The 14,906-nt window shown below is 35.3% G+C and overlaps 1 protein-coding gene across 2 annotated transcripts in view; it reads right to left on the minus strand.

The window, feature by feature from the left end:
• The window catches only part of IRAG2 (inositol 1,4,5-triphosphate receptor associated 2), an 84,198-nt gene that overhangs the window by 38,098 nt on the left and 31,194 nt on the right, over nucleotides 1-14,906 (minus strand). The gene's annotated exons all lie outside the window — the stretch shown is intronic.

Genomic DNA, 14,906 nt, shown 5'->3' on the forward strand with positions numbered 1-14,906 from the left:
AGGGGATATTCAAACTGATATTCATTTTTCAAAAGGTTCTTGTGATTTGTAATCTGTACTCAATTTACCCCTTTTTGGGTGATAATCTGAAATTATAGTAGAGGTGGACATGTTTTCATCTATACACTGGGTAGGTTCAATCCCTATATAGGTTTCTGGCCACTAGTGTGCATAGCTTCTCAAAATTTATCTGTAAACAGTCCTACTTTTTTATTTTCCTTTTTTTGCCGGGCAATGAGGATTAAATGACTTGCCCTGGGTCACACAGCTAATAAGTGTCAAATGTCTGAGGCTGGATTTGAACTCAGGTCCTCCTGAATCCAGGGCAGGTGCTTTATCCACTGGGCCACCTAGCTGTCCCCTAACAGTCCAACTTTTAAATATATTAGGAATGGTAGCAATTTAAAGGAAAATTTATATAATGTAAATAATCCTCAGGGGACTTACAAAATAGGTGAGTTAGAGAGGTTTATAAAAACACAAATATATTGAGTTATCTTGGAAGCAAATCTCCCTCCATAAGCAAAATATATTGTTTCTATGTAGATACATATGCACAGTCAATCTTAATTATCTTGAAGATTCAAGTTAAGTTCTGAGTTCATGTTAAAGTGAATCATAAGGTTTAAATTTGATCTATACTTCATAGGTCTTGGGGTACACAGAAGGATGAAAGTTGGCCTGGCTAGAATCCAGTGAACAGAATCAATTTTATGAAATAAGTATTTTAAACTCTTGTTTTATATATTTTTTCCTATATCACAAATTAATAACTCTGGGAGGATTTCACTATCCAAGTGTTGCTTGTTTCATTCTGTAACCTTAGACTTCCATCTCCTAATTTTTAATTTAATTTTTTTTAAAGTACTTTTAAAAAATTTTGATTTTCAAGGCAAAGTACTAATTTGTATTTAGATTATAGCAAGCTCTTCATTAAAGCTAAGAAGAATTCAAAGTCCATCATTAACAAAGTTAGCTTATTTATCCATTGTTCAGTCTTTTCACTTCCCTAAACATTCAAAACCACAGTATAGTTCTGTGGTTTATGTTCAACACGTTTAATTCAAGCTAACATACACTTATTAAGCACATAGTATGTGAAACATGCCGTGTTAGGTGCTGGGGACACAAAGTCAAAAATAAAATGGTCCTTGTTGTCAGGGAGCTTATATTACCCCAAGGGGATGACAACATGCAGATAGATAAAATGCAAGGTAATCAGAGGCAAAAGAGAATACCAACAACTGAGAAGAACAGGAAAACAGGGAATTACAGGATTTTAGAGTCAGAAGAGATCTCATTGGTTCCCAAGTTCAACCCATATCTGAAAAAGAATTTCTTCTAACAAGATTACCAACACAAGGCTATCCATCCTTTGCTTGAAGACCTGCTTAAGAAGGGAGGGAGCTTTGAACCTAAAGGTCCCTCATTATTTCTGGGACCCCAATAGTTTGGCGAGTCACCCAATTAATGGTCCGTATATTAAATTTCAGCCTTCACAAGAGCCTTGTTTGTTTGTTTTGCAGGGCAGTGGTGGTTAAATGACTTGCCTGGGGTCACACAGATAGTAAGTGTCAAGTGTCTGAGGTCAGATTTGAACTCAGGTCCTCCTGAATCCAGGGCCAGTGCGTTATCCACTGCACCACCTAGCTGCCCTGAAGACCCACTTTAAAAAAGAGAAACCACTACCACCCAAGGCATCCTTTTATTTATTTATTCATTCATTCATTCATTTATTTTTCTTTTTTTTTCCAGGGAAAGGAGGGGTAAGTGACTTGCCCAGGGTCACACAGTTAGTGTCAAGTGTCTGAGCTTGGATTTGAACTCAGGTCCTCCTGAATCCAGGGCCAGTGCTTTATCCACTGCACCACCTAATTCCCCCCTTGCCCCAAGGCATCTTTTTACATAACTCTGATTGTTGTGAAGTTTTTCCTAAACTCAAGCCTAAATTGTTCTCTTTCCAATTTCTACCCATTTCTCCTCAATTTTATCTTCTTGGACCAAACAGAACATAATAAATAACCTTTAACCTGACAATCCTGAGAATTTGAAGACAACTATTTTATTATGTCACCTCCTAAATCTTCTCTTTCCCAGGTTAAATCATCCCTGTTGCATAGGTTTATTCGTTTATATGAAATAAATGCTAATTGAGTTAAAACAAACAAAAACTTAATTTTAACTACTAACTGGAATGATTCAGATCACTTCTGGCATGTAAGCAAACTTTAACTAGAATCAGACATAGATGTTTCTTTAAGGAAAACCAAATACAAAACAAAAAAAGTAGCTATTTAAATATCCCATTGTTATACAGAGAGTCTAGTATAAATTGCCATAATTGTTTAAATATTACCAGTGTTCCATGGACCACCTGGTACAACCTCCTACGAGAACAATTTTCTAAAACATTTAGAAAATTAGACTGAATATAAAGAAAAAAACAAAACAAGACTTCCTAACAATTAGAATTATCCCAAAACAGAATGGAATGCTTTGGGAGAAAATAGTTCCCTAATACAGGAAGCCCTTTAAGAAAATGATTGCTTGTCAGGTGTGTTGCAGATTTTTTCCCCCATGCATGAATTGGATCAGATGGTGACTGAAATTCTTTTCAACTGTGAAAAGCTGTGATTCTGCATCCTGTTCCAAATTAAACAAATGCTTAGCACAAAAAGTCATCTAATTTACTTCAAAACCATAAAACCATAAAAATCTGTATTTTCATCAGTGTGTGTGTGTAGTGTACTCCCTTTTTGTTTGTTTGTTTGTTTTTGGTGGGGCAATGAGGGTTAAGTTACTTGCCCAGGGTCACACAGCTAGTAAGTGTCAAGTGTCTGAGGCCAAATTTGAACTCAGGTCCTCCTGAATCCAGGGCCTGTGCTTTAACCACTGCGTCACCTAGCTGCCCCGTGTACTCCCTTTTTGATAGAGAACATAACCCCTCCATGCCTTAATAGGTCATGTTCTTGAATTGGAAGGTCAAAAAAAATTAGTCACTTACTAACAATGGTAATGATCTGTCAATGAGCATATCTAAACAGACACACAAAATGTCACCAATCCAAGCCTTTCCAGCTTTTTAAGATGTGCCAGAGTTTGAGGACCTAATAACCTTCATGGCACAGTGAGATATCAGAGCAGGACAGTAACATACTTCATAATAAAATTCATTCAAGTGTTCATTTATTAACTACCTACTATGTAGATATTTCCCCAAAAGTTCTGTCCAAGGCTTCCTTCTCTTACATTCTCTCTTAGTAACCACATCAGCTCCCATAACTTCATCTCTATGCAGATGACATATACATATATGCACACACATAGGTATATAATACATATATGTGTTCTCACACACATACATAATATGTATTTATATATAGGGGACCAAAGGCTTAAAACCACACTAAGATTTTTGGGACACCTTCTCTCTCTATGTATATTTACAGCACTAGTTATCTACTTTGATTTTTTTTGGGGGGGGGCAGGTCAATGAGGGTTAAGTGACTTGACCAGGGTCACACAGCTGGTGTCAAGTTTCTGAGGCTGGATTTGAACTCAGGTCCTCCTGAATCCAGGGTCAGTGCTTTATCCACTGTGTCACCTAGCTGGTCCCATGAGCTTCAGCCTTATATTACTAAATGCCTAGTGGACACTTCAAACTTGAAGTCCCAGAGACATATCAAGCTTTACAAGTCTAAAACTTCCTTAATTCCTGCTAATGATACCACCATTCTTCCAGTCTGCCAAGGTTTGTAACTTCAACATTTATCCTGGTCTCTTCTCCCCAACACCTCATGTATATGATCAATTGCCAGACTTGGCTGTTTCTACCTCAACAGCATTTTCACAGGCAACCTATTCTCTATTCATACAGCTCTCACTTTGGTTTAGGCATTCATCACTTCTCACCTAGAACAGTGCAAAAACCTTATAGGTTTCCTTGCCTCATGTCTTTCCCCTATCCAATGCATTTCACATCATTCTAACTAGTCACACTGGAAATTAGTCCTCCTCTAACACTTTTCAATGTAGCCAAATTGACCTTTTTTTTTTTTTTCCTGTTCCTCAACACAGTACTCCACCCACAGTCTTTGTGCCTTTGCTATGCCTCTTCCACATGTCTGGAATGTAGTCCTTAACTACAACTAACAAAATTCTCTTCCTTTAAGACAAAGCTAATGATCTTCTGAATTAAGCCTTTACTGATTCCATAACTGCTAGTTCCTTCTCAAATTATTTTGTTTATGTTCATTTTACATTTGTATAGATACTTGTTTTCCCCTTTAGAATGTAAGCTTTTTGAAGCAGGGTTTATCTAATTTGTACTTATATCAGCAGCACACGCAAACACTTAATAAATACCAATTGACTGAGAACAGAACTGCAGGAAGCTTTTGATTGGCTTTGTTAGGTTTATGCCGGTCAAATATAGAACCCAAGCTATCACCTTGCAGTGAAAAATATCTGAATATTTGAATTAAGTTGATATCAACTTCGTGTTGTGAAATACCCATCAAATCAGATAATGCAAGAATTATTTTTGTCCACTGCTATATATTTAAGAAACTTATCTCTTTTGGTTATCAATGTTAGATCACTTAATATTATCACTGCTATATATTTAAGAAACTTATCTCTTTTGGTTATCAATGTTAGATCACTTAATATTATCACTGCTATATATTTAAGAAACTTATCTCTTTTGGTTATCAATGTTAGATCACTTAATATTATCACTGCTATATATTTAAGAAACTTATCTCTTTTGGTTATCAATGTTAGATCACTTAATATTATCACTGCTATATATTTAAGAAACTTATCTCTTTTGGTTATCAATGTTAGATCACTTAATATTATCACTGCTATATATTTAAGAAACTTATCTCTTTTGGTTATCAATGTTAGATCACTTAATATTATCACTGCTATATATTTAACAAACTTATCTCTTTTGGTTATCAATGTTAGATCACTTAATATTATCACTGCTATATATTTAACAAACTTATCTCTTTTGGTTATCAATGTTAGATCACTTAATATTATCACTGCTATATATTTAACAAACTTATCTCTTTTGGTTATCAATGTTAGATCACTTAATATTATCACTGCTATATATTTAACAAACTTATCTCTTTTGGTTATCAATGTTAGATCACTTAATATTATCACTGCTATATATTTAACAAACTTATCTCTTTTGGTTATCAATGTTAGATCACTTAATATTATCACTGCTATATATTTAACAAACTTATCTCTTTTGGTTATCAATGTTAGATCACTTAATATTATCACTGCTATATATTTAACAAACTTATCTCTTTTGGTTATCAATGTTAGATCACTTAATATTATCACTGCTATATATTTAACAAACTTATCTCTTTTGGTTATCAATGTTAGATCACTTAATATTATCACTGCTATATATTTAAGAAACTTATCTCTCCTTAATAGTTATTCATGTTAGATCACCTAATCTTATATCCTATTGCCACTTACATAATGTTGGTTAATATTTTATTGGTATTATTATATAGTATGGATTTAAATTGTTGATGTAGCAGATGAAACAACAAAGGATATCCCACTGTCTTCATTGTAAATTAATCTAATGTTTAATTACAGTCAAATGGCAGATGTCTTATCAAAAAGGGGGAAACAAGGAAATATTCCAGTAACAAGTATGCCCCTCCTTTCTGTGTTGAAAATATCATCAGATATTTTCTAAGTCAACAAGAGGTGATTTTCTGCAGAGAAAGCCAGCACTCTGAGTAATACATGAATTGTCTCTTAGCTTAGGTTACTGATATTTCTCATTATTTCACAACAACCAAAAAGAAAATCTCATCAGATAAAGACTTCACTTCATGCAAATCGATATTATTTATACTCATATGAATTTTGGAGGGAAATATTTAATATAAGATAAATTTTTCATTTTTGTTGTTTTATTGTTTTAGTTTCTTCAGTTTTTAGAACAGGGAAAACAGGAATATCCCAATTCTTCATGGTTTGTAAAATTTCTGTTTTTTTTTTTTAAAGCAAAATGAAGGGGCAGCTAGGTGGCACAGTGGATAGAGCACTGGCCCTGGAGTCAGGAGGACCTGAATTCAAATTCGGCCTCAGACACTTGACATTTGACACTTACTAGCTGTGTGACCCGGGGCAAGTCACTTAACCCCAATTTCCTCACCAAAAATAAATAAATAAAAGCAAAATGAAAGAGACAGAGAAAAAGATCCTGAGAGTTTCAGTTCTATTTTCAACAACCAAAAAATATGACTTAGTTTTCTTCTGAGTTATTCCTCTGATTCCTTTAATAGAAACATTTCGGTGAGACTTTTAAAGATATAGCAGAGTGGTCTGAACAATCTGAACCATCTATTCTCATTAGAAACACAATAAATGTGTAATTTTAGGGAAGTTCTATAAAGAATAGTTGTCATATAATTATAAGTTAAACAGATAAATGGGTTAGATATTAACCTCAAATCTTAAATTATATAAACCTAGGCAATTAGAAGTTAAACTGAGTATATAGTGAACATGAACCTTAAAAAATAAATTAGATCCACCAATTTTCCTTATGAATTCCAAGAAAACTAAGATAGAGCTCAAAAAAGATGTTAGGTATAATATTAAGGTACCTTTAGAGTCAGTAGTAATGACTATAGCAATGTCTGTCAAAGTTGGCAAGTATATAGTCCATAGATAAAATTTGCCAAAGCATTCATATAACTTGTACCTTCAGTTACTATAATTAGTGTGAGAAGAATCCTCTAGCCAAACTACTAATCCAGACAAAAACCAAAACAAAACAAAAAGAAAAAAGAAGAGCCTCTGTGAACCTTTTATACTACAGTCAGTATAGGATAATTCAGGAAGCATAAATCAATGGGTTAAGACAAAACAGAGGGTAAAAGAAATAAAAAAGGCCACAAACAAACCTTACTTACATGGGGAAGAAGCCATTGATGTCCGTACATTCTAATGAAACATGGTAGAACAACAACACCCTCATCCTATTCAGGGCATTCAAATATTAACTTGCATAACATTTGAATGGAAATCCAAAGCATAGACATTTGTTCTGGATGCTAAGCAAACCTCAAAATGGGATGGGACAGAGTGAAGCAATGGGGAAACAGATTTTCCCATGGACTGGGTCACAGAATCATTCCAGAAAAAAAAAAATATATATATATATATGTTCAGACATTGGGTAATAAAATTAATAGAATAAGAAATAACCAGAAAGTTATAGAAAGGAAGGAAGTTGGACTATATTACTTTTCAAGATTCCTTTACCATCATTCTAAGATAAATTTTTAAAAAATGTGCATGAGAAGGCTCATATATATATAATATATATGGGGGGGGGGAATTGGGGTTAAGTGACTTGCCCAGGGTCACACAGCTAGTAAGTGTTAAGTGTCTGAGGCCGGATTTGAACTCAGGTCTTCCTGAATCTAGAGCCAGGGCTCTATCTACTGCATTACCTAGCTGCCCCCTAGATATATATTTTTTTAAATTTAAGCTTGTCTGACTATCTTCCTGTCTGAAATAGCAAAACATTGAATGGTAGTGCAAGCTTTTCCCCACATTAAAGCCTACATCACCAACCAATGTTTTGTTTGTTTGGACAAGAGAATAGTTAGATGAATTTAAATTAAAAAAGAAAACAGATCCAAGTCTTTCCACATACATATAAGCCTTGAACAAAAGTAAGTCATTATTAACTTTATTTGAAGATATAACAGGGAAACACTGAAATAGTTCAAAGTCACATCCATATAATCAAAAAATTGAAAGGGATGGGACGGCTAGGTGGCGCAGTGGATAAAGCACTGGCTTTGGAATCAGGAGGACCTGAGTTCAAATCCAGACTCAGACACTTGACACTTACTAGCTGTGTGACCCTGGGAAAGTCACTTAACCCCAATTGCCCAGGAAAAAAAATTTGAAAGGATCAAATCTTTGAGATGAACAACTACTGGAATAGGAATAAAATAATAAATAACAAATCCTAAGCAATTTTTCTTTAACTTTGGCTAGATACACATCATACCTTCAAACCATAGTGATACACCTCTGATTTTCATAAGTCTTAGGCCTCCTGCACTCTTCTCCAACCTTTTCATCATCAACAATATTCTTTGTCCTCTTAGACCAAGATAATAATAAAGATAGCTTGGACAGCTACTGAGGTAATTTAAAAATCTGTAGGATCATAGATTTAGATTTGGAAAATTCCTATGAGGTCACCTGATCCCTCCTTGTTATAAAAATGAAGAAACTGAGACAACATATGGTTAAGCACCTAGTTCAAGGTCACAAAGATTGTAAGTGGCAGAGGCAGTGTGTGAACTCAGATCTTATGAGTAAAAATCCAGCACTTTCACCACTGAATTTACTTTCTTTTCTCCAATATGATATCAGGACTCCACCTTTTCCCCCATTGTTATACTATGGAGAGGAATCATATGTTGTTGAAAATAGCATCACTTACATTTACATAGTGTTTTAAGGTTTGCAAACCTTTTCATGTATTATCTTTGATGAAGAACAATATGGACCAAATATAGACCACTTTGATTACCACTTTACATGTCCAGCATTCAGTGCAATCTTCTCTGTTTCATACTACTCAATGTGATTCTGTAAACTCTCAAATGATAAGACATCACGGGAATGGGCCAAGAAAACAAGTGATCCAAATCTTTCTCCTTGCTGTCTTCACAAAGCCAAATATACTCATATTGGTAAACGCAAGGCATCACACAAAGTTATCCAAGATTATATTTCTTAAAGTGGGTAAAATCTGGATAAGAAACAGTTAACAAAGATTAAGTAACTACTATATGCCAGTCACTGTGCTTTATGCTGGGAATACAAAAAAAGGCAAAAGATATTCCCTGCTTTTAAGTAGCTCACAGATTAATGGGGGAGAGAACATGTGAATAAATATGAAAAAACATGTTATCTACAAAATAAATTATAATGATCAATAGCTAAAATTAACTGGAATCAGGAAAGGCTTCTTGTAGAAGTGGGATTTTTGCTTAGACTTAAAAACACTACAGTAGCCAGGAGGCAACAGTGAGGAAGAATAGAATTCAAGCATAGGGAAAGTTCATGAAAATTCCTGGAGTCATGAGTTCAAATCAAATACCCTAACCATCAGAAAATCATCTTTGTAATGACTAAATCCCATATTTCTTAAATCAATAATATCCTCAGGGTATCTATGAGTAATGGAAAGTGTAAAGTATAGAGGAATGAGTACTGGATTTCAAGTCAGGAGAGATCTTCATTCCAATCCTGCCTCTTGTCACTTACTAGCTGGGTGGCCATGGGCCACCTCAGTTTCCTCAAATGTAAAGTGGGGATCAAAAGAGAATGTTTTCAAAGTCTTTTTCAAAACTTAAAGTGTTATAAATAATTTTTTATCATTATCACTAAGTTCCGAAAACTTTCCACTAGTGGCTGGCTACTAGGTCATAAATAAACAAACAAACAAACAAACAATAAATAAATATTTTGGTGGGGCAATGAGGGTTAAGTGACTTGCCCAGGGTCCCACAGCTAGTAAGTATCAAGTGTCTGAGGCTGGATTTGAATTCAGGTCCTCCTGAATCTAGGGCCAGTGCTTTATCCACTGCACCACCTAGCTGCCCCCAGGCAATTCATAAAACAAAGAAAAATGGGGAATTCTCCTCAGTCCATTGTAGTCCCCTTCCATTTTTTTCAATGACTATGTCAGACTGGTGTTCAAAGAGGAAAATGTGAAAGCATCAAATAATTTTTACAGCCTTTAAACATGAACTCTTGGTACCCTAAACATAACATCTTTTTCTAGTGACCAATAAGTTTCTACTAGTGGAACTCAGTGATATGAATTTTGGCATTCTTATTCTTTAGCAAACTAAAAGATAAAAGATACTTGATGCTAAATGAATGGTCCACAAGTTTGCTTAGGAGAGGAAAATAAAGTACTTATTGATATGTTTTTACTCTGTAAAAGCAAAAATAAGCATTTATTTTTTAGGGGAGTAATAAAAAATAAGCAGTTCATGGGACACTTATCTTACATTGCTCATAAAAGCTATTTATTAAAAGATCAGTATCTTGATTGTCCTAGTTTACTATATATTTATTGCAGAGCATGAGGCAGTAGAAAACATCCATGAAGAACTCAATTAGACATTGCTAATTATATTAAGAAATTTTTTAAAATTCAGTGACATCCATGCAAAGGTGGGCATAGGGGTATATGGTGAAAAATATTTTAGAAAACATGGCTCATGATAATGAAGTGAAAGTGGCAAAATATTTGTAGACTACATGAGAGATCCATGCCTGTATGTCAGGAATGCTTTATGATATGAATAACTTTAAAAGCATATATGCTGGGGGCAGCTAGGTGGTGCAGTGGATAAAGCACTGGCCCTGGATTCAGGAGGACCTGAGTTCAAATCTGGTCTGTGTGACCCTGGGCAAGTAACTTAACCCTCATTGCCCCACCAAAAAAAGCATATATACTGACTAAATCTTGATAGGCAGCAAATGACTAGTTATCAATGTAGAAGTCATTTTTGAATTATTTCTCTGTGTATAGTCAGATCATTGACTTCTTAGAACAAAAACCAAAATCATTACCAAATTAGAAGAAATAAGATGAGAAGACAGAACATTCAAACAGCTCCAACTTGACTTATTCATATGCTACTGACTTATTAACCAGCTAGCCACAATGGGACGTAGATAAAAGAACAGATGTTATGTATTAAATTCTAAGGATGATTATCTGATTATATCAGTTGCTACAATGAAGAGGCCAAAGGAAGCTAAAAAACTACTTCAGCCAATAAAATTTAATCTTCAGGTCATGTAAAATATGTTAGCGAAGGAAAACATCAGTTAAAACAAACTCTTATAAAATCTTACATAAGAAGGTACAAAATTATGATCCGTATTGAAATTAGTTCACAAAAAATTTGGGGAGAAATCCAATTAAACCAGAAGAAGCTGAGGCCCTTTAAGGATGAAACTACAAGAAGGACAACAAATAAATGAAAAAAGGAAAAGTCTGCTAAGAATTTAAAACACAATTGTCCCTGTCAATGACTGTGGAGCCATCACATTTGGATTGTAACATTATGATTACTAATTGCTATATGTGGACATAGAAATGGAAGAAAAAGAAAACTAAGAATGGAAGTGCCACAGTATTCATATAGAGGAGCTCTACGGTAGAAGTGTAACAGTTTTGAGAGTGCTGAGTTGGACTCTCAAGGTATCTGAAATAAAGGAAAATACAAAACACTGAACAAAAATCCCAGACGTTTTTTACTAATGAAAAAGGTGATTCAGAAAGTCTTGATAACTATCAATTTATTTACTTACTTACGCATCTCTACAAAATCTTTATGAGAAAAATATACTCTGGACCACACACAAGAGCATCCTTGATGAATCAACCAACCAACCAATCAAGTAACAAGTATTTGCTAAATTCCTTCTATCTGCCCATCATTGTGCTAGATGCTGTGGATACAGGTACCGGAAATCAAACAGTATCTACTTGGAAGGATCTTATAATGGGGGGAAACACCAATTTCATATATATACATACACATACATACATATATATATATATATATATACACACACATATATATGTGTGTGTATGTATATATGTATGTGTGTATATAAATATATACAACATAAATATAAAGTAAACAAATATAAATATATCCAGAGTAGTTAAATACAAAAATTCTTGGGAGGGAAGGTACTATTTGTTGGGGAAATCAATAAAAACTCCATCTAGATAATACATGAACTTTATCTTTTTTTTTTTTTTTTGCAGGGCAATGAAGATTAAGTGACTTGCCCAGGGTGACACAGCTAGTAAGTGTCAAGTGTCTGAGGTCAGATTTGAACTCAGGTCCTCCTGAATCCAGGGCTGGTGCTTTATCCACTGTGCCACCCAGCTGACCTATATGAGCTTTATCTTAATGGAAGAGACTGCCTTTGTTAAGCAGAATTACTGAAGGCATATATTCCAGGCATGTGGGACAGCTATTACAAAAGCAGTGAGATGGGAGATGGAGTGTGATGTGTAGGGAACAAATTGAAAGACAAATTGGCTAGATTGAAGAGTTTAGGAAGAGGAATAATGTCCAATCAATTTGAAAAGACAGGATGGGGCCAGGGTGTTATAGGTTTTAAAAGATAAACTCAGTTTATAGTTATCCTAGAGAAAATAGGAAGCCAATGAAATTAATGGAGCAAGAGGATGTGGTATCATGGTAGGAAGATGGCCTGAATACAGTTTGGTGTATCTAGGGCCACTCTAGATAGAATGGATTCTCACCAATCAAAAGCACAGGACTTCCCAGGACTGAAGTGCTGGGTAGAGCATAGCAACATGACAAGAAGATGGACATAACTAAATTTTCTGTGTCTGGGGCCCACCAGATGTGGTAAACTCTCATAGTATCATGGGTATAAGGTTAGAATGGCTCTTAAAATATATTGAGACCAAACTCCTTATTATACAGATGAAGAAACTGGGGCCTACAGAGGTTAAATGACTTGCTAAAAGGCACAAAGAGAATAAGTGACATAGGTGGGAGTTAAACTCAGGAATTCTGACTCCAAATCCAGTCCTTTTTCAATGTACCATGATGTGTTTTTACTAATCAGGTGTTTTATTGATGATCTTTTCTCTCTCCCTTCCTTCCTTCCTTCCTTCCTTCCTTCCTTCCTTCCTTCCTTCCTTCCTTCCTTCCTTCCTTCCTTCCTTCCTTCCTTCCTTCCTTCCTTCCTTCTTCCTTCTTCTTTCTTTCCTCCTTCCTTCCTTCCTCTTCTCCTTCTTATTCGTATCACCATTCCTCCCCCCAAATCTTTTCTCCCTCCTCAAAATAAAATAGGATCTCAATTTTAATGTTATTCTCCAGTAAAACTTTAAAAGAGCTATTAACTGATAGCAAAATTAGTTTCAGTTTTTTATTTCCTAATTGTTCTATAGGGTTGGTGAAAGGGGTATTGACAAAGAAGTAAGCATCTAGAAAAAGCATAGGCAGATACTGCATAAGAGAATTGATTATACCATTTTATTGGGATATACTCTGGACCACATAAACTATATGAGCTGTTTAGCTACAGGCTGAGAAAGGTTTTAATTATTTATGACCAGAGCTAGAATTGGAATACTCTAGAATAAAAGTTCTTAACCTGGGGTCTGAGAACTTAAATTGTTTTTGAAAATTCTATTTCAACATAAGTCATTTCTCTTATAATTTAAAGTATTTTATTTTATGTATTTAAAAACATTTTGAGGGGGCAGCTAGGTGGTTCAGTGGATAAAGCACCGGCCCTGGTTTCAGGAGTACCTGAGTTCAAATCCGGCCTCAGACACTTGGCACTTACTAGTTGTGTGACCCTGGGCGAGTCACTTAACCCCCATTGTCCCACAAAAAAAAAAAACCAAACAAATAAAAACATTTTGATAAGGAATCCTTAGACTTTACCAGATCCCCTGATATGTGAGCAAGAGATCCCATCATGTCCTTTTTACAACTTAGTCTTGTTTTCTTATCCAAAGAAGCAGTATGTGCACAACTCAAACTGCAAAGTCCATTTTCAGTCCAATACCCTTTGCTGTGACCTTGAAAAATGGCCATCCTCCAGAAGGTTATTTAACTTTGATTGCAACTACAGAGTGCCTCAGAAACCTTCCAGGTTATGATGATTATGAAGGATTTCAAATTCCTGCGCTATATGGCCTCACCATGGCCATCTAAGTACTAACAAGTCAAGTAAACTGAGCGCCTAAGCAGTCAGCCTCTAAAACTGAAAATAGGTTCTCTATGATTCTCATCAGAATCTCCAGCATTAATAGGAACATTCTTCCTCTCCCTCCCCTCTGCTACCCCCACTCTCTGTTTCTTCTTTGTCTCTCTGTATCTTCTGTCTCTCTCTCTCCTTTCTCTGTCTCCATCTCTCCTCCCACTCCAGTTGTCTTTTCTCTCTTTCTCTACCTCCCTCTCACAACTCGCTTTCTTTCCTAGAGAAGAAAAGTATAATCACTTCCTACTTCAATGAACAGTAGCACTACTATTCCAATCTCCCAGAAGACTGGAGACTCTCAAATAAATCCTCTCCTTCATCATCTATAGAACATTCATTGCCAAGTTATGTCATTCCTTCCTTGGAAATGTTTTTAGGATCCCCTCTTTCCTCTGTATTCTTGAAGCTACTGATCCCATTTAGCTTCTTAGTTACTGCCTCATTGCTTTCGATTCTCTTTCAATTTATGCTCTGTACTGAGGCCAGACTAATTTTCCTAAAACACTACTTTATTTCACGCCACTCTTCCTCTAGCTTCAATTCCTGGCTTGCAAATGTCTCCATGCTCTGACTCCACTCTATCCATTCCATTTAACCATTTCTTTGTTACTCCCCAACATGCTTCCTCTGGTGCTCTAGTAAAACAGGGTACAAAATGCCCCCCCTAGGCATGCCTTCTCTACCTTTTTCATGTTGTTTCCTACCAGAAATGTCTTTCCCCAACCCATATACATATAATCCTACATATCTTTTAAGGCCTACCTCATGACTGATTCTCCTCATGAAGCTGCTTCTGAGTTTCTACTCGTCTCTCTTTTCTTGCAACAACTATTCCACTGATTATCTACTGCACCTGGTTAAATTCTTAGTTCTTTTTGATTTTGTGTGCTATTTAGATCATTTGTTTCTTTAGAGGGAGAAAAGTTTCTTCTGTCTTCGGTAAAATGTTTAACGCATGCTGGCCACATTATAGGTACTAGATTAACATTTGTTTAATTAATTATTAAGTTCAACACAAACTATAGAGTAGACAC

The sequence above is a fragment of the Dromiciops gliroides genome, chromosome 5, assembly GCF_019393635.1.
Source record: "Dromiciops gliroides isolate mDroGli1 chromosome 5, mDroGli1.pri, whole genome shotgun sequence".
In the NCBI taxonomy this organism is placed as follows: Eukaryota; Metazoa; Chordata; class Mammalia; order Microbiotheria; family Microbiotheriidae; genus Dromiciops; species Dromiciops gliroides.